The 19,255-nt window shown below is 42.4% G+C and overlaps 1 long non-coding RNA gene across 1 annotated transcript; it reads left to right on the top strand.

The window, feature by feature from the left end:
• Positions 1-404: 404 nt before the first annotated feature.
• Positions 405-1,764, top strand: LOC137028303 (uncharacterized). The gene is made up of 4 exons (XR_010896154.1): positions 405-535; positions 1,056-1,111; positions 1,250-1,298; positions 1,473-1,764. It is a non-coding gene; the product is annotated as an uncharacterized lncRNA (long non-coding RNA).
• The last annotated feature ends 17,491 nt before the right edge of the window (positions 1,765-19,255 follow it).

Genomic DNA, 19,255 nt, shown 5'->3' with positions numbered 1-19,255 from the left:
CTGTTTCATTGTGTCTTGGACTTTGTCATTGTTTGTATTGTTTGCCTTGGTTTTGACCCTCTGCCTGTTACATGGATTATGATTTTTGGATTGCCTAAATAAAACTGCATTTGGATCTTCAACTAGTTTTCCAGAGCAGTTTGTGACAGTAAATCATTTATGACTTCATTTTCATTTTAGGGTGTTCTATCCCTTTATTATACTTGTATAAAATTTAACTTGAATGACAGATAAGATTTTTACTGTAAGAAGCTCTGGAGCATATTCTTGTATGTTATCACAAGCCTTAATCATTTACAATATACTTAGATGTTTGCCATATTGTCAAATTACCTAATACAAAATATATTTGTAATTGCCTTAAGTTTCTCTTTCACGTATTACGTCTCTCATTCTATCTTGACTGCCTTCTGAACATTCCTGGGAACATATGGGCGGAGATTTCGTCATGTGATACTTACATAAATCTCTGTGGAAAACAAGTATTTTCACTTTGCCTTCACAACATTGAAGAGGAGCATTACCAAATAAAATGGTAAGGAACTAGCAAACGACATTTATATGAAACAATTTATTTATGCATTCATTCTTTGCTGTTGTGTAAAATAAATTTGTGTAGAATATTCTAATGACAATTCAGTTTCAATTAAATAAATAAATAAAAGGGTTGTAAATGTAAGGTCATTAGTTAAAAATTAGTTAATGTAACATGAACTAACCATGAGCAGTACATTTGTTTCTGTATTTACTATAATCTTCGTTAATGTTAGTTGATAAATACAGTTGTTCATTGTTTGTACACAGTCCAAGAACTAACGTTATCAAGATTTTAATAATGTATTAGTAAATGTTAAATTTAACATTAACAATGTTTAATAAATGCTGTATAAGTGCAGTTCATTATTAGTTCATGTTAACTAATGAACCTTATTGTAAAGTGTTACCAATTAAATTATTGTTAGTATAATGTTTTGATAATCTAAAATAAAGTTAGATAAATAGCAAAAAGAAAATATGTGACAAAAGGCATATTCTTCTCATCACACCACTAATAGGCTACAACATCCTGTAAGAAGTGTGGGTTGATGAAAAACTACAATGGAACATTACCGTATGTATTTATTTCATATGAGTTATGGCTTTTTAATGTGCATAGAAAGATTTTTTAACTGTGAAAATATTTGTCTAAATGCTTTAACATACTCAAGCTGCATCAATATTTCTTACACGACTCATTTTTAAACTTAAGGTATAGATGTAAGTGTGAACCTGAGGAACTGCCCAACCCTTTTACCCTGGTAAGAGTGTCGCACAAATTCCAAAGTATTTCTTTACAAGCAATGACATCTTTTTTTTTTTTTCTTCTTTTAAAGATTTCTTTCTAGGACACAGTGTTTACCGTATACCAAATAACAAAAAGGTTCAGTCAACATGTAGAAAAACATTGATTTTATATTTTCTCTTAAATGCAGGCATTGCTCCAGTCAAACAGTAACATCCAGATGTCTACGGCCGTACCAAGAAACGGGGCAATCACTCGACATCACAACAACATTGAGCAAGGTGTTCAAACATATCAACGGATAGTCATGAAGAACGGCCGGGCTGTTGAAACTGAAGAAGTCAGGTTTTATTCAACCGATTGAAGGCTGATTTAAGTCACCACATCAATGTAATGATCAATGTAATGAAGTGATTGTGATGGTTTATATGTTATATGCTGTGTATTCTCAGTGATTTCTTTTGTCAATAAACTGAGTTGGAAATCCATAATGTGTTGACATGTTGCCATTATAACTTAATTGAACTTTCAGAAAGCAGTTCAGTTGCCTGATAGTCAAGGAATCTGATCTCAAGGCTTCTAGAAAGACTGAACAGAAATCAAGAGATCCAGGGTCAGTTGCTTCAATGCCATTCACAAATCCTCTGCCGTGGCCTCATGGGATAGAAAAGTGTTCATCATATGCACACTTCAGAATCTCCCAGAAATAGTAGTTCATCTGGGTACTTTTTGCCTACACTTTTATGAGTATTTGGACATACTTCTTTTGTCATATACTGTTTTTTACTGTGTTTTACTATTCATTAGGAAAGTATGCGATTTTGGATGCAGCCTGTCTATTTCCAGAGATTTCAGATTTTGGAGACAGAGATTATGCAACTCCTTTTTTCTTGCATCCGTTTTGAAAGCCTCGTCACATACGTGTTTATGCAGATAGGTTGGCTATGTCTGGAAACACACATTTTATTTGATCACTTGCAGTTAATTGCCTGCAGTCTGAACATAGCCACAGAACATAAGAAATGTGTGAGGGATATTAATCTGAATATTAACTAAGTCAAATATGTTATATTGTTTACTGATGTATTTATACTCCTGACATCAACATCATCATCATAAAATCTATAAATATAAATAATGTAAATAATTTGCTGTGACATGGTGATGCCATAGGAAAATGATTGAATGAGTGAATATTTCATGATTTAATGATACAGGAGACATGGTATGTTTGAGGTCATGCTTTCAAGAGTCAGCTATCTAACAGTCTTTTTTTTATAAAAGCCAAATATCAACAACAACAACAACAACAAAATGCCTAATATTCATATCATTTGCATTTTTAATGGTGGTCTCAGATTACAGTGTCACAATATTAACAAAATACTTGCATGAAATTTTGTCTGCCATTGCGTATGACCTAAATGAACAAAATATTTCATTCTAAAACAGCTGAGGAGACTGTTTTGTATGGAAGAGGATTAGGGCCAAGCAATAATAAAAAAAATAAAACCATCTCGAGATTAAAGTTGTTAAATTTCAAGAAAAAAAAAAAAAGAGAAAAAAGTTGAGATAAAATGTTGAGAATAAACTCGTTAAATTACGAGAAAAAAGTCGTTAAATTATGAGAAAAATGACGTTAAATTTCGAGAACGAAATTGTTCTCGTAATTTAACGACTTTTTTCTCATAATTTAATGACTTTATTTTCAACATTTTATCTTGACTTTTTCCTCGAAATTTAACAACATTTTTCTTATAATTTAACAAATTTGTTCTCGTAATTTAACGACTTTTTTCTTGTAATTTACTTTATTCTCAACATTTTCTCTTGACTTTTTTCTCTAAATTCAACAAGTTTTTTCTCGAAATTTAACGAGTTTATTCTCAACATTTTATCTCAACTTTTTTCTCGAAATTCAACAACTTTTTTCTCGAAATTTAACGAGTTTAATCTCAACATTTTATCTCAACTTTTTTCTCGAAATTCAACAAGTTTTTTCTTGAAATTTAACGAGTTTATTCTCAACATTTTATCTCAACTTTTTTCTCGAAATTCAACAACTTTTTTCTCGAAATTTAACAACTTTAATCTCGAGATGGTTTTATTTTTTTTATTATTGCTTGGCCCTAATCCTCTTCCATAGTATTGCTTTGGCACGTAGTATTGTCATGGCATGATTTGTATTTGTACTGCATCTCTTTCAGTTTCCCTTTTGGCTGCATCAAGAACATTCCCACTGACAGATGGGTGGAGATATTATTTGAGACTTAAATAGATCTGTGTGGGACACAAGCTAAGTCACTTTGCATTTAGGAATTTGAAGAAAACCATTAAAGGATTAGTTCACTTCAGAATTAAAATTTCCTTATAATTATTTACTCACCCCCATGACATCCAAGATGTTTATGTCTTTCTTTTTGTTAGTCGAAAAGAAATTAAGGTTTTTGAGGAAAACATTCCAGGATTTTTCTCCTAATAGTGGACTTCAAAGGTTACCAATGGGTTGAAGGTCCAAATGTCAGTTTCAGTGCAGCTTCAAAGAGCTCTACATGATCCCAGACGAGGAATAAGAGTCTTATCTAGAGAAATGATCTGTCATTTTCTAAAAAAAATTAAAATACTGTACTTTTTAACCACAAATGCTTGTCTTGCACTGCTCTGCGATGTGCCACGCTGTCACGATTCCTGTCCTGCACTCCAATTCCCATAATCCTCCCTGCCAGTCACCTGCACACACTCCACCCAGCTGCAGAACATTAACCAGACTATAAAAGACTTTCATTCACCATACATCATTGCTAAGTCTTGTTAACCTTTGTTGCAATTCTGAGCGTTATTATACTGCCTGTCTGCCTGTCACCGATCCTGTCTGTTTACCCGTTTACGATTCTTTGCCACCTGCCTTTGGACTGTTTATTGTTACCTGGATCTGTGAGTGATATCTGCCTGCCCCGATCTACTATCCTGACCACGATTCTGCCTGTCCCTTGTTATACCTGTCTGCTCCTGTTTGACCCTGCCTGTTGGACCATGCTCTTTTTTAATAAATTGCAATTGGATCCCTGCCTGAGTCCCGCTTCATTACACACGCATTACGTAATCACGTTATAAAGATCATGCGTGTTTTGGCCGGAAGTACCGATCCAGTGTCTACAAAGCGAATATGTAAAGACTAACTCAAACGGCCTTTACAATACAAAAAAAAAAGAAGTAAAAGAATGATGTCAGATGATTTTGAACTTGGAGGAGATAATTTTGCTGTAATTTGGCCTATGTCACGCATGACCTTTCCAAAGTGATTACATAATGCATGGCACATTACAGAGCTATTTTACATAAAAACAGCTGTTATTATCATTTTTGAATCTCGCATATTTAAAAAAAACACCCATTTTCCTTCAAAAAACATAGTTGGAGATACAAGAGACCTTGAGCAGTTGTTTAAAACATCAAGGGCCCTATTTTAATGATCTAAGCACATGGTCTGAAGCACACAGTGCAAGTGCACTTGTGTGTCTGAATCCATTTTTGCTAGTTTAACAATGGGAAAAATGGTTGGCGCACTAGGCGCATGGTCTAAAAGGGTTGTCACTATTCTCTTAATGTGAGTAATGGGTGTGTTTTGGGCTTAATGTGCAATAAACCAATCAGAGTGTCATCTCCCATTTCATTTAAAAGCCAGTTGCACCATGGCGGATTTGCTATTTAGATGAATTTGAAAGTGAAAAAACTGAATGTTTCTCTAGCAAGGAAATGCAAGGTTAAAGCGCGAGCAGACCATCAACGGGAAAAGCCGGATTCCACCAAAGCATTTATATCTTTATGCACAGAATAATAATCTTTTATATGTGTGTAATAAGCAGTGTGAAAGCACCTTGTGCACCGTATAGGCGTATATTACTAACAAACACAACTTAAATAGATAGACAAACCATACAAATGAGAACCAGCTGAGGGCCGTAAACCCAGATGTGTATTGGGCAAAAGGACTCTGGGAAATAGAGTTCATAGCAGTGTTGCTGTGGAAGGGGAAGGAGTGCCTTCTGTGGACAACTAGGGTACAACAGCGAGGTACTGTGACAATAGTATCAGCCAGCAATCTAAACAATTTTTCAAAAAGGTGGTATGTTTAGGCTACATATAAATAGCATCTAAACATCTACATTCTCACCTAAAAAACTCCTAAAACTACATTCCGTGAGACAATAATGGTAGTATTTTAAAATTATAGTTGGTTTGCTCTTCATTGACACTCGCTGTGAGAAATGCTGCCTGTATATATCCAGCAGAAACAAGCAAAGTGATTCAAAGTGTGAAACGGTTTTTGAGGCTGGAAAGACTCAGATTCGAGGACCAGATGTAACTGTTGTATAAATATATATATACAGCAAAACAAAACAAAAAAATCATTATTCAATATCAAAAGCATGTTAAATACAATTCAGACATTCAAAAACAAAACATTCAATAACATTACCTACATTAATGTTAGGACAGGGTCCGTGTTTGATTTCAAAAGCACGACTGTTTGTTTGCAGTCGACGGCTTTGAAACCATCTGAACTAAAGATATTTAGGCTTTGTTAAATGCATTGTTTAAATGCGAAATCGTTCTTGTATCATAGAGTAAACAACCAACATGGCTTAAAAATGACCTTCGGTGAATGAATGTTTTTTTCATGAATTCAGTGTTTATTCCTTAACTAAGCCTTTCTGTAGCTACTGTTTGTTTTGCCCTTTAAAGTTTTATACTTTCCGTTTCACTTTTAGAACCATTACTGGAATTGATGACTGCTAGTGGGTGGCGATTATCTGGTGATGGTTTTTTTGTGTGTGTGTGTGTTTGACTGTGCTTTTTTTAACACATTGTTTTAAAGACTTGACAGCTGCAGTGGTAAGTCACACCAACTGTACTATTATTTTATAGTAGGCCAATATTACATTTACATAACAATTAAATTGAAAGTCTTGATCCATGTGGAAATTGTTCTCGTGTGTCTATGATAGAATCAGGTGTCTGCAAACCTTTAGAATTTCATTTATTGCTCATCAATTTTTTAGTTTCTATTATTGGTTATCATTGGCTATTACTGGCTATTGATTGCTTACTGATCATTTAAAATTCTGTAAAATACCACACAATTGTTCATTTTATTTCTTTTTGAGCCTTTAATCCAACATTGAGGGAAAAGTCATAGTTAGTAGTCAGTTAATAGTGGGAACTGGACCCTAAACTAAAGTGTGCTTTTGGTCACACTTTAGTTTAGGGTCCAGTTCTCACTATTAACTGACTACTAACTATGACTTTTCCCTCAATAAACTCCTAGTTACTGCTTATTATTAGTTAGTAAGGTAGTTGCTAAGTATAGGATTGGGTAGGATTATGGGATGTAGAATATGGTCATGCAGATTATGGCATTAATATGTGCTTTATAAGTACTAATAAACAGGCAATATTCTAGTAATATGCATGTTAAGAAGCAACTAGTTTATAGTGAGAATTGGACCCTAAACTAAAGTGCTACTGTACTCTTAAATATAATGTCTTAAAGATGACAAAATTACAAAAGTTGCTAATGATTTGAGGTTTGTCAGAACAGACATGGAAAGCAATGGTTGGAATTCAAGAACAAGAGGGACAACATTTTTTACATTTTTCCTGTAACTACTGCTTTAAGTTTAACATAGACATTACGATGCTCTGACATCATGATGTGCACTTTAAAATGAAATGTATAAAAAATATCTAAAAGAGTGTTTATTTATTTAATTGAAACGTTAAAGAATTAAAGAGTAGAAATAAATAACTGATACACACCCACCACCCACAGGCACACACAACCACCCCCACTCCCCTCACATGTGTGTGTGTGTGTGTGTGTGTGTGTGTGTGTGTGTGTGTGTGTGTGTGTGTGTGTGTGTGTATTCACATGGTCTTTGATGTAGATTAATTACAATAAATTAATAAAACAATGAATAAATCTGAATTTTTAATTGTTTCCCAGATGGCTTTTTCAACTGCTACTTATGGTAAAGGAAACTTTGGAAAGGTGTATAAAGTAACCTTTGGAAATACCCGTGCGGCTCTTAAAAAGGTGCCCTGTACTGTTGCAACTAAAGAAGAAATTCAGAAAGAGAAAAATATATATCGGTAAGTGTATATATATGCTACTTACTAATGCAACAATTCTAGCACATTTTATGCAATTTAAATGCATAAAATTCATACAAATTTGTAAATTGCAAGCTTACTTCACTGTTTTGAGACTACACGAATAATGAATAATATTTGTTGCATTAACTAAAACTGGGCAGTGGAGTTTTAGTTCCCATAATGCTTTGTATGAGACTCGATTGGGAGAATAAATGTTGAAATGAAGTGTTATTTTTTGCTAAAATTGAGCAAAATTGAGAAAGGGGAAGTTTAATTGGCTATAATGTTATGTGAGTGATTACTGCATTCATTACATATAAAATAAAAAAGAAATGACATATTTGGTATGCTAATGTACGCTGAGGCTTGCTGTTAATTTATTTGCATTCAAATGTTTTAGGACTTACTCAAGTCATTCAGGTTCTGGATCTTGGATACTTTCATTTATGATATTTCATATTTTGCACACATGATCTTATTGTAGGTCACTGAATCATTCCAATGTGGTGAAGCTCCTGGCAGATCCCTGGCTGGACTCTATGAGCATGTGGAATATTCCTTTGGAATTCATCTCTGGGAAAACTCTGGAAAAACTTATGTTCAGCTCACAGTCATACATGGAGGTAAAATATTTATTTATTATTATTATTATTTAAATTTTGGTTCATTTTTTTTTTCTTAAAGGTAACTTTTGGACCTTTAGCGGTTAATAAAAGAAAACCGCAGTTACAGTGAACTCTGTTAGAGAGCTACATATGGCAATTTATCCCTTATTCACCTGTTAGTGTTGAGTAATAAAACCCCATCTTCGCAACATATTTACAACATTTCAAATCCATCAGTTCTCATAATTTCCGAAAAAACAAATGTTGATTCTTGTATTATTACGAACTTTGTTGCATACTTTTTTGCCAACAGACTTTCCTTTGCTCAGCATAAAATGGGTAGAGATTTAGCGTGCTCCATTTCAGTGTTGTCAAAAATATTGATGTGTGAGTGATGAGTGATGTATGTACGCAATTTCTCGACAGGTCTTAAATATAAACACTTATAACAGGCTTGTGAATCAGGAAAAGACAAAAACACATTTTGGAAGAGGGATCGAAAACGTATTGACTCGTTATTTAAATATTGCTACTTCTGAACAAAAAAAGTTACATGATGTATCTAAAACTTGGCATTTAGTCAAACAATTACCATTAAATAATGCATCTCCTCCAAAAAGGTTCCAAAAGAGGTTTTTCATCCCGATGCAATTGAAGAACCATTTTATGATCCCTAAAGAACATTTATATATTATTCCCTAGTGTGAAGTATATTTTAATAATTGGAGGAAACTTTTTCCACTGTAAAGAACCTTTTGTGCAATGGATGTCAAAGTTGTTACAGACAGTATATGTTACAGATCCCTTGTTCTCCTAGACTCCATTTCCCAAGATCCTCCTGTTCTCCACACCTGCACTCACTTCCCTCGTCATCTCCCCATCATCACGGATCACCTGCACCTGGACTCTATTGTTAGCACTCCCTTTATATGACACTCACTCCCTTCACTCCTTGTCCGTTCTGAATGTTGTTTACCGTGTATGTTGGCGTTCCTTACCTTTGTTACATTAAAAGCATTATATTATTGTGGAAATCCGCATCTGCCTCATCTCTCTACCAGTACACGTAACAGAAGAACGGACCAAAAACGACCGGATTTTCCACAGGGAAAAAAAATAAAAAAAATAATGGAGACTTTCACCGGCTCCCTGGATCCAGCTCCTCCAACGCCTCTCACCCTGACAGCTAGCGATCGCCTTATTGGGCTCCTGCAGGTAGGTCGTTCGCTGGAGAGGTATGTGGAGGAGTTTGTTGAGCTCGCTTATTTGTCTGACTGGCCTGAAGCAGTTTTGATCTCCCTGTTTCTGGATGGACTAGATGATGACACCATCCGTTTTAGTGAACCCGATTATCGTTTCTCCTTAAGCGAAACCATAAATTCCATTTTATGGTTAAATGATTCCAAATTTATCGTGGATTGGGTTCAGGATGGGTGTCTGTCTCTAGTCCATCCAGAGACACGGTTGGCCGGGCCAGTCAGTCAACCTCCGGCTTCCTCTGCATACCTTTCCAGCGAACTCCCTGCCTGCCCCACACGGAACCTACAATCCTCAAATGGGTCCCGTAAGCGGAGGAGGAGGAAGCAAGCCGCTCCAGTATCTCCAGAGCCCGCTCCAGTATCTCCAGAGCCCGCTCCAGTATCTCCAGAGCCCGCTCCAGTATCTCCAGAGCCAGCTCCAGTATCTCCAGAGCCAGCTCCAGTCCCCACAGAGCCAGCTCCAGTGCCTGTGGGGATTTTAATTGTATTTGAGGGGATGAAATGGCCCTCAACCCCAGTCTCCTCCGAGCCAAGTTCTCCAGTCTCCTCCGAGCCAAGTTCTCCAGTCTCCTCCGAGCCAAGTTCTCCAGTCTCCTCCGAGCCAAGTTCTCCAGTCTCCTCCGAGCCAAGTTCTCCAGTCTCCTCCGAGCCAAGTTCTCCAGTCTCCTCCGAGCCAAGTTCTCCAGTCTCCTCCGAGCCAAGTTCTCCAGTCTCCTCCGAGCCAAGTTCTCCAGTCTCCTCCGAGCCAAGTTCTCCAGTCTCCTCCGAGCCAAGTTCTCCAGTCTCCTCCGAGCCAAGTTCTCCAGTCTCCTCCGAGCCAAGTTCTCCAGTCTCCTCCGAGCCAAGTTCTCCAGTCTCCTCCGAGCCAAGTTCTCCAGTCTCCTCCGAGCCAAGTTCTCCAGTCTCCTCCGAGCCAAGTTCTCCAGTCTCCTCCGAGCCAAGTTCTCCAGTCTCCTCCGAGCCAAGTTCTCCAGTCTCCTCCGAGCCAAGTTCTCCAGTCTCCTCCGAGCCAAGTTCCGCAGTCTCCTCCGAGCCAAGTTCTCCAGTCTCCTCCGAGCCAAGTTCTCCAGTCTCCTCCGAGCCAAGTTCTCCAGTCTCCTCCGAGCCAAGTTCTCCAGTCTCCTCCGAGCCAAGTTCTCCAGTCTCCTCCGAGCCAAGTTCTCCAGTCTCCTCCGAGCCAAGTTCTCCAGTCTCCTCCGAGCCAAGTTCTCCAGTCTCCTCCGAGCCAAGTTCTCCAGTCTCCTCCGAGCCAAGTTCTCCAGTCTCCTCCGAGCCAAGTTCTCCAGTCTCCTCCGAGCCAAGTTCTCCAGTCTCCTCCGAGCCAAGTTCTCCAGTCTCCTCCGAGCCAAGTTCTCCAGTCTCCTCCGAGCCAAGTTCTCCAGTCTCCTCCGAGCCAAGTTCTCCAGTCTCCGCCGCCGAGCAAGCAGCGCCAGTCTCCGCCGCCGAGCAAGCAGCGCCAGTCTCCGCCGCCGAGCAAGCAGCGCCAGTCTCCGCCGCCGAGCAAGCAGCGCCAGTCTCCGCCGCCGAGCAAGCAGCGCCAGTCTCCGCCGCCGAGCAAGCAGCGCCAGTCTCCGCCGCCGAGCAAGCAGCGCCAGTCTCCGCCGCCGAGCAAGCAGCGCCAGTCTCCGCCGCCGAGCAAGCAGCGCCAGTCTCCGCCGCCGAGCAAGCAGCGCCAGTCTCCGCCGCCGAGCAAGCAGCGCCAGTCTCCGCCGCCGAGCAAGCAGCGCCAGTCTCCGCCGCCGAGCAAGCAGCGCCAGTCTCCGCCGCCGAGCAAGCAGCGCCAGTCTCCGCCGCCGAGCAAGCAGCGCCAGTCTCCGCCGCCGAGCAAGCAGCGCCAGTCTCCGCCGCCGAGCAAGCAGCGCCAGTCTCCGCCGCCGAGCAAGCAGCGCCAGTCTCCGCCGCCGAGCAAGCAGCGCCAGTCTCCGCCGCCGAGCAAGCAGCGCCAGTCTCCGCCGCCGAGCAAGCAGCGCCAGTCTCCGCCGCCGAGCAAGCAGCGCCAGTCTCCGCCGCCGAGCAAGCAGCGCCAGTCTCCGCCGCCGAGCAAGCAGCGCCAGTCTCCGCCGCCGAGCAAAGTTCTCCAGTCTCCGCCGCCGAGCAAAGTTCTCCAGTCTCCGCCGCCGAGCAAAGTTCTCCAGTCTCCGCCGCCGAGCAAAGTTCTCCAGTCTCCGCCGCCGAGCAAAGTTCTCCAGTCTCCGCCGCCGAGCAAAGTTCTCCAGTCTCCGCCGCCGAGCAAAGTTCTCCAGTCTCCGCCGCCGAGCAAAGTTCTCCAGTCTCCGCCGCCGAGCAAAGTTCTCCAGTCTCCGCCGCCGAGCAAAGTTCTCCAGTCTCCGCCGCCGAGCAAAGTTCTCCAGTCTCCGCCGCCGAGCAAAGTTCTCCAGTCTCCGCCGCCGAGCAAAGTTCTCCAGTCTCCGCCGCCGAGCAAAGTTCTCCAGTCTCCGCCGCCGAGCCAAGTTCTCCAGTCTCCGCCGCCGAGCCAAGTTCTCCAGTCTCCGCCGCCGAGCCAAGTTCTCCAGTCTCCTCCGAGCCAAGTTCTCCAGTCTCCTCCGAGCCAAGTTCTCCAGTCTCCTCCGAGCCAAGTTCTCCAGTCTCCTCCGAGCCAAGTTCTCCAGTCTCCTCCGAGCCAAGTTCTCCAGTCTCCTCCGAGCCAAGTTCTCCAGTCTCCTCCGAGCCAAGTTCTCCAGTCTCCTCCGAGCCAAGTTCTCCAGTCTCCTCCGAGCCAAGTTCTCCAGTCTCCTCCGAGCCAAGTTCTCCAGTCTCCTCCGAGCCAAGTTCTCCAGTCTCCTCCGAGCCAAGTTCTCCAGTCTCCTCCGAGCCAAGTTCTCCAGTCTCCTCCGAGCCAAGTTCTCCAGTCTCCTCCGAGCCAAGTTCTCCAGTCTCCTCCGAGCCAAGTTCTCCAGTCTCCTCCGAGCCAAGTTCTCCAGTCTCCTCCGAGCCAAGTTCTCCAGTCTCCTCCGAGCCAAGTTCTCCAGTCTCCTCCGAGCCAAGTTCTCCAGTCTCCTCCGAGCCAAGTTCTCCAGTCTCCTCCGAGCCAAGTTCTCCAGTCTCCGCCGCCGAGCAAGCAGCGCCAGTCTCCGCCGCCGAGCAAGCAGCGCCAGTCTCCGCCGCCGAGCAAGCAGCGCCAGTCTCCGCCGCCGAGCAAGCAGCGCCAGTCTCCGCCGCCGAGCAAGCAGCGCCAGTCTCCGCCGCCGAGCAAGCAGCGCCAGTCTCCGCCGCCGAGCAAGCAGCGCCAGTCTCCGCCGCCGAGCAAGCAGCGCCAGTCTCCGCCGCCGAGCAAGCAGCGCCAGTCTCCGCCGCCGAGCAAGCAGCGCCAGTCTCCGCCGCCGAGCAAGCAGCGCCAGTCTCCGCCGCCGAGCAAGCAGCGCCAGTCTCCGCCGCCGAGCAAGCAGCGCCAGTCTCCGCCGCCGAGCAAGCAGCGCCAGTCTCCGCCGCCGAGCAAGCAGCGCCAGTCTCCGCCGCCGAGCAAGCAGCGCCAGTCTCCGCCGCCGAGCAAGCAGCGCCAGTCTCCGCCGCCGAGCAAGCAGCGCCAGTCTCCGCCGCCGAGCAAGCAGCGCCAGTCTCCGCCGCCGAGCAAGCAGCGCCAGTCTCCGCCGCCGAGCAACGTTCTCCAGTCTCCGCCGCCGAGCAACGAGCGCCAGTCTCCGCCGCCGAGCAACGTGCGCCAGTCTCCGCCGCCGAGCAATGTTCTCCAGTCTCCGCCGCCGAGCAAAGTTCTCCAGTCTCCGCCGCCGAGCAAAGTTCTCCAGTCTCCGCCGCCGAGCAAAGTTCTCCAGTCTCCGCCGCCGAGCAAAGTTCTCCAGTCTCCGCCGCCGAGCAAAGTTCTCCAGTCTCCGCCGCCGAGCAAAGTTCTCCAGTCTCCGCCGCCGAGCAAAGTTCTCCAGTCTCCGCCGCCGAGCAAAGTTCTCCAGTCTCCGCCGCCGAGCAAAGTTCTCCAGTCTCCGCCGCCGAGCAAAGTTCTCCAGTCTCCGCCGCCGAGCAAAGTTCTCCAGTCTCCGCCGCCGAGCAAAGTTCTCCAGTCTCCGCCGCCGAGCAAAGTTCTCCAGTCTCCGACGCCGAGCAAAGTTCTCCAGCCGCCGCCGCCTACGAGCCCTCAGCTCCAGCCGCCGCCGCCGAGCCAGCCGCTCCAGCCGCCGCCGCCGAGCCAGCCGCTCCAGCCGCCGAGCCAGCCGCTCCAGCCGCCGCCGCCGAGCCAGCCGCTCCAGCCGCCGCCGAGCCAGCCGCTCCAGCCGCCGCCGCCGAGCCAGCCGCTCCAGCCGCCGCCGCCGAGCCAGCCGCTCCAGCCGCCGCCGCCGAACCAACTGCTCCTATGAACTGTGTTTTTGAACTCTCCAGCCCAAAGACTGTTTCCCCTCCCTGCCTCCCTCTCCCGCCTCCGTCCATATGTCTCAGCACTGTACCTCCACCTCAAGCCCCTTCGCCCAGATCTCCACCTCGGACCTCTGGGCGATTACCTACACCCTGGCTCCAACCTCCCTCGTCTCCACCATGGCCCATCAGTCCACTAGTCTCACCAGTCTCCATCCTGCCCCCGTTCACACCTTGTTCCTTCGTCAGCCTGCCCTCACTTCTGGACTGCACCCCTCCGTCTCTGCTCCGTCCCTCCGTCCCTCAGTTCCAGTTGGCCTCCTCACTCTCCCCGGTGTTCACTTTGTTGTATGTCGCCTGCCTTCTACTGCGGCTTTCTGGAGCCCCGGCTGCGCTTCGGTCGGCGGAGCCGTGGATTCCGCCATCTCCCGCCGGTCCTTCAGCGCCGCCTGGGCTCGACGGCTTCAAGGTTTCGGCTCCTGACCCTCCATGGCTGCCTTCGGCCCCTGACCCTCCATGGCTGCCTTCGGCCCCTGACCCTCCATGGCTGCCTTCGGCCCCTGACCCGCCATGGCGTTTGAGCCCGCCCTGGAGACCTCCACTCCAGTCTGCTCTTCCCCCTGCTCCGGCTTGAGGTCTCCTGGGCGCCCACCCCCCTCCCGGTTGTTACATCTACGGCGCGAGGACGCGCCTACCGGGAGGGGGAGGTACTGTTACAGATCCCTTGTTCTCCTAGACTCCATTTCCCAAGATCCTCCTGTTCTCCACACCTGCACTCACTTCCCTCGTCATCTCCCCATCATCACGGATCACCTGCACCTGGACTCTATTGTTAGCACTCCCTTTATATGACACTCACTCCCTTCACTCCTTGTCCGTTCTGAATGTTGTTTACCGTGTATGTTGGCGTTCCTTACCTTTGTTACATTAAAAGCATTATATTATTGTGGAAATCCGCATCTGCCTCATCTCTCTACCAGTACACGTAACAGTATATGTATTAGAGGATTTTTTTATTAATGCAATCAGTGGTAATATCTTTTTCATTTCTTTCTCTACAGCTAACAAAGCCTGTCATAATCACCATTATCAATGGCATGTGTGAAGGCCTCGCTTACATGCACAGCAAGAGTATCGTCCATCAGGACCTCAAGCCTGACAACATCATGGTGAGATGCTTTGTGTGTCGAGAGTTTTTTTCCGAACAAATGCCCTGTGGACAGATAGACTGTTAATGACAACTATTAACACGATTTTAAGTCAATTTAAAATGTTTTGAGAAATGTAAGTCTAAAAAGGTTTTTTATCAATCTGTATTTCATAGATTATACTGTAGGCTACCACATTATGAACTTCACTCATTTGAAATGGTTTTTCTGTGCATATACTGGTTGCATGAGAATATGGTTATCTTCTCATCATGAGTGACTCGAACTAAAAAGCAACAAAAAGCTAATATTTGAACTTTTATCAGATTTTACAGCTCAGTCATTACAGCATGTCTCATTCACAGGTGGAACACAACACTTATCGGGCCGTCATAATTGACTTAGGACTCGCCAGATTTCAAAGGAACGGGCTTTGCTTTGGCGCAGAAGGAGGCAATTGGTGTTACTCTGCTCCGGAGATTTTCCAAGGAAAATACAGAGACCAGTACTCTGATGTGTGGGCGATGGGCAAAATCATAACAGAGCTCCTGATTGTGCCCAGAGCGAGACTTCCTCCGACCATCACCACTCTTCATGTGATCGCAGCCATGAATATGAATCCATATGCTTTCCCGGTCTCTAGAATGGTAAACAAACTTGTTTTATTCAGACCTTCAATGGCAGAGATTTTAGGACAGATTGTTCAGGCAGGGAGAAGCTGGATTTTGTATACTTCTCTTTTTGGGAACATAGGAATGTAGCTATTTAAAAGATTCTCTAGAAGCTGAGATTTGGCAATGAGTTTATTACTGACTGACAAACTTCACTAACACATTTGCTGTGTTCATGTGCCAGTTATGAACTCGATGAAGTATAAATCTCAAGATAGTAAATGACTACAATTACTGAAAAAAAGATGCATTAAGAAACATCTTTCAGGTTGTGCCTGGGAAATGTAATTAATTTTAATGTAGTTGATTAATACATTTATTTTACATGAATAAAAAGCTCTTTGATATTTTCAGTGCTCTTTGTTGAGATGTTTCACTTTCAGAAACTATCATGCGATGTTCCCTTAAGGAAATGTTTCTGTTCAGAAGTTGTTTTTTCATTCCTCAGAAGACTTCATGGAGATCTCATACTTGTTCAATTTAACTTTCTTTCAGATGTTTCTCTTAAAGGGATAGTTCACCCAAAAAAAAATAATAATAATAATAATAATAATTAATTTAAAAAAAATCCTACTCTGTTAGTCAATGGGGAGCGAGATCTGCTCGGTTACAAACATTCTTCCAAATATCACCCTTTGTGTTCAGCAGAACAAAGAAATATATACAGGTTTGGAAAAACTTGAGGGAGAGTAAATGATGACAGAATTTTCATTTTGGAGTGAACTATCCTTTAAAAGAGTGGCAGTTTGTTTCAGTTTGTAGTTCAACCACTAGAGGGCGTGTTTGATCACCGTTGTTCACAGTTGTTTAAATTATAGACAATTATGAAAAGTGTGATTTTAACATATCTGTGCGTTAACATTGATCATAAACACGGAAACACCTACAGTGTTTGTCAAACCGAGTTGCTTTATTATGTTTTTTCCAAGGCAACTTCTGGGTGTATAATTCTCTTTAAATGTTAAAGAAACCTGTCTGTTTAAAAAAGAAATACATTCTAAGGTATATAACTGAATGTTTCTTGTGTCTCCCAACCTGTTTGATAACATTTCCCAGAAGTCAAAGCAGGGTCTTAAAACATGTTTCCAGTACAGGAAGACTTACAGCATACTTTTCATAACAAAACGATGACAGTGTAATGAAAAAGCTACGCTATTCTTTCATTCTTTCTCTTTCTTTCTTTCAGATTGAATGAATGAATGAATGAACTTGTTCCAAAGAGAACTTTTGTATTTATATTAATTAATCTGTCTAATTATCTTATCAGTTATAGCATACCCTTACAAAAAACAAGCATATTTCAAGTTCATTTTGTTAATTATACTTATTTAAAGTTCAAATATATTTTTACTTTATGTAGTAGGTATACTAATATTGATGTACTAGTAGTATACTTGAAAGTGTACTATTTAAATACTATTTGGGATTAAATTGGCTCACTGTTAGTGTATGAAATACTTTTAAGTATACTTTAAGTGTAACCGTAGTAAACTTTGAGTGCACAACTATTTTATAACTTTGTTTTTTTGTTTGTACTGCAACTATACTACGAGTGAACTTAGTTTACTAGCTCCAGACTCCAGGCATGAAGGGGTCCTTATGAGACCAACCTGACCCCAGAGTCTGGAGCCTCGACTCGGCTTGGTTCCGAGATACGTGCACCTGCTCAAAGTTGGGAATTTGACCGGCATAACTCAGGAACCAAGCCGACTTCAGGCTCCAGACTCATATGGAGGGGTCTGTTAAATACTTCTAGCACCTTTTTAAATTATGAAAGTATAAAGTACTCTCAGTAAACTACTAGTTTAGTAGTTTTATACTGCATGTATACTTATAAGTTTTCTTTAAGTGAACTTAACATCATACTTATAGTTTACTATTTATATATTATTTTGCACTTTAAGAATATTTCTATTAATTTTTATACTTAATATAACTTTAACAGTACTTAATTCCTGCACGCTACCAGTGGACTAGACAACACAAACATTTACATACTCAGAATTAGGTATCTGTTAATCAATATTTTCAACAATGTAAGTTTATAAGACAGTATATGTAAAACTATGTGAAAAAAGGTTTTTAATAGGCTACTCAATCAAAAGAGTAAACAACTACAAGCCAAGTATACTTAAAATACTAAAGTATATCTTGGTCAAAAGATTGAATACAAATATAGGCCAAATATATACTTAGACTTTTCTGTCATCATAAGTCAAGTATACTTAAGTGTAATTTTAAGTACACTCTAAAAAACGCTGGGAAAAATATGGACAAACCCAGGGATTGGGTTGTTTTCAACCAGCCATTTTTTTCAAACAATTTTGGATTTATTTTTTTAGCCAGCAAGAGTAAAAGGCATGTTTTTGCTCACCCCCAAATTTGTGGGGTATTTTAAGCTGAAACTTGACCAGACCAGAGACTTATATTACATCTTGTGAAAGAGGGCATAATAGGTGTCCTTTAACCCAACCTGCTGGGTTTGTCCATATTTAACCCAACTTGGGTTGTTTTTAACCCAGCATTTTTTAGAATGATATTTCTGAGAAAGTAGGCTATACGTTCTTATTTTAGTTCAAAAGAAGTATAGCACACTTGAATAAACTTCTTTTGTTGTTAGGGTATGTACAGGGAAAATTCAATTACATTAATTTTGACAGAAACTTGACCACTTTACTTCACCACCTCGTCTTGTATATGTAAAACCGTGTTTAACGAGTTAAGTAATGTTAGTTAAATGGATCCTTGTCAATGTTTTATATAACCCACGACAAGCGTAAATAATGCACAATATGATTAGATATAAATGTTACATTAAATTAGAACAACACTAACCATTTTTGTAGTACATTTTAAGTTGGTCTACCATGATATTCATGTCAGTGAAATTTAAGGGCAAAATGTTAGTCTAATGCAGTGATTACGCTGAATATCTGCTGAAGCAGCAGTGCGCATTATTTGCAGTTCGATTTTCCAACCACCAGAGGGAGTGTGTGAACGCTTAACATGCAGCAAAACTTCTTTCAGTTGAAGGTCCATTGTTGTGAACGAAAATGTGTTTGTGAAAAAAATTAATATAAATCATATAAAGTTGATGATCCTTTCACCTGTATTGATAGATTAAACTGATCACATTTAACAAAACAAATTGTCTACGAGAAAACAATAAAAGCACCCTCCAACCTTAACCTTGTCTGCATGTGTGACAAAAATAATTTCATTGTACACTACCAGCCAAACGTTTGGACACTCTGACTGAATTTATGCTTCTCACAATCTTAAAAGCCTTTTGATATAAAGGCTTCTGCTTAAACATATGAGATTAGTTAATAATAATACATAATAATAATAAATAATAATAGGCTAATGACCTATAAAAATATGAATAAATTCAACCTTAACTTTTTTAAAGAATGGACCATAAACATCTATTCTATTGCAGCAGGAAGTGGTTTCCTTGGCGATGGTCCATCAGTACAGTGAGATCACCTGAGGGTGTGAGCATCATGTGACAGTGAGAATCTGAATCATCACTGGGGTGTGTCATCGGTGAAGCACCTCTAATGATTGGCTCACAGAGGAGAAAGAGAGATACATTACCTCATAGCAGAGGAAAAAGAGATGAGCTCATACTCACCTGACTCATATTCCCAGCTCAGAGAAGCATTTACACTCAATGTAAAGCCCCAAGTGTTTATGTGAGAGAGAGAGAGAGAGAGAGAGAGAGAGAGAGAGAGAGAGAGGAGAGGGGGAAGGGTCAGTCATAGTGCTCAACAGCAGGAAGACCTGAGTGCTGACCATTGATAACATCTCTTGAAATATAAATGATAAA

This window comes from Chanodichthys erythropterus, chromosome 2, assembly GCF_024489055.1.
Source record: "Chanodichthys erythropterus isolate Z2021 chromosome 2, ASM2448905v1, whole genome shotgun sequence".
Taxonomy (NCBI): Eukaryota; Metazoa; Chordata; class Actinopteri; order Cypriniformes; family Xenocyprididae; genus Chanodichthys; species Chanodichthys erythropterus.
The sequence above is the reverse complement of the archived record's forward strand: the minus strand, read 5'-3'. Positions and strand labels throughout refer to the sequence as shown.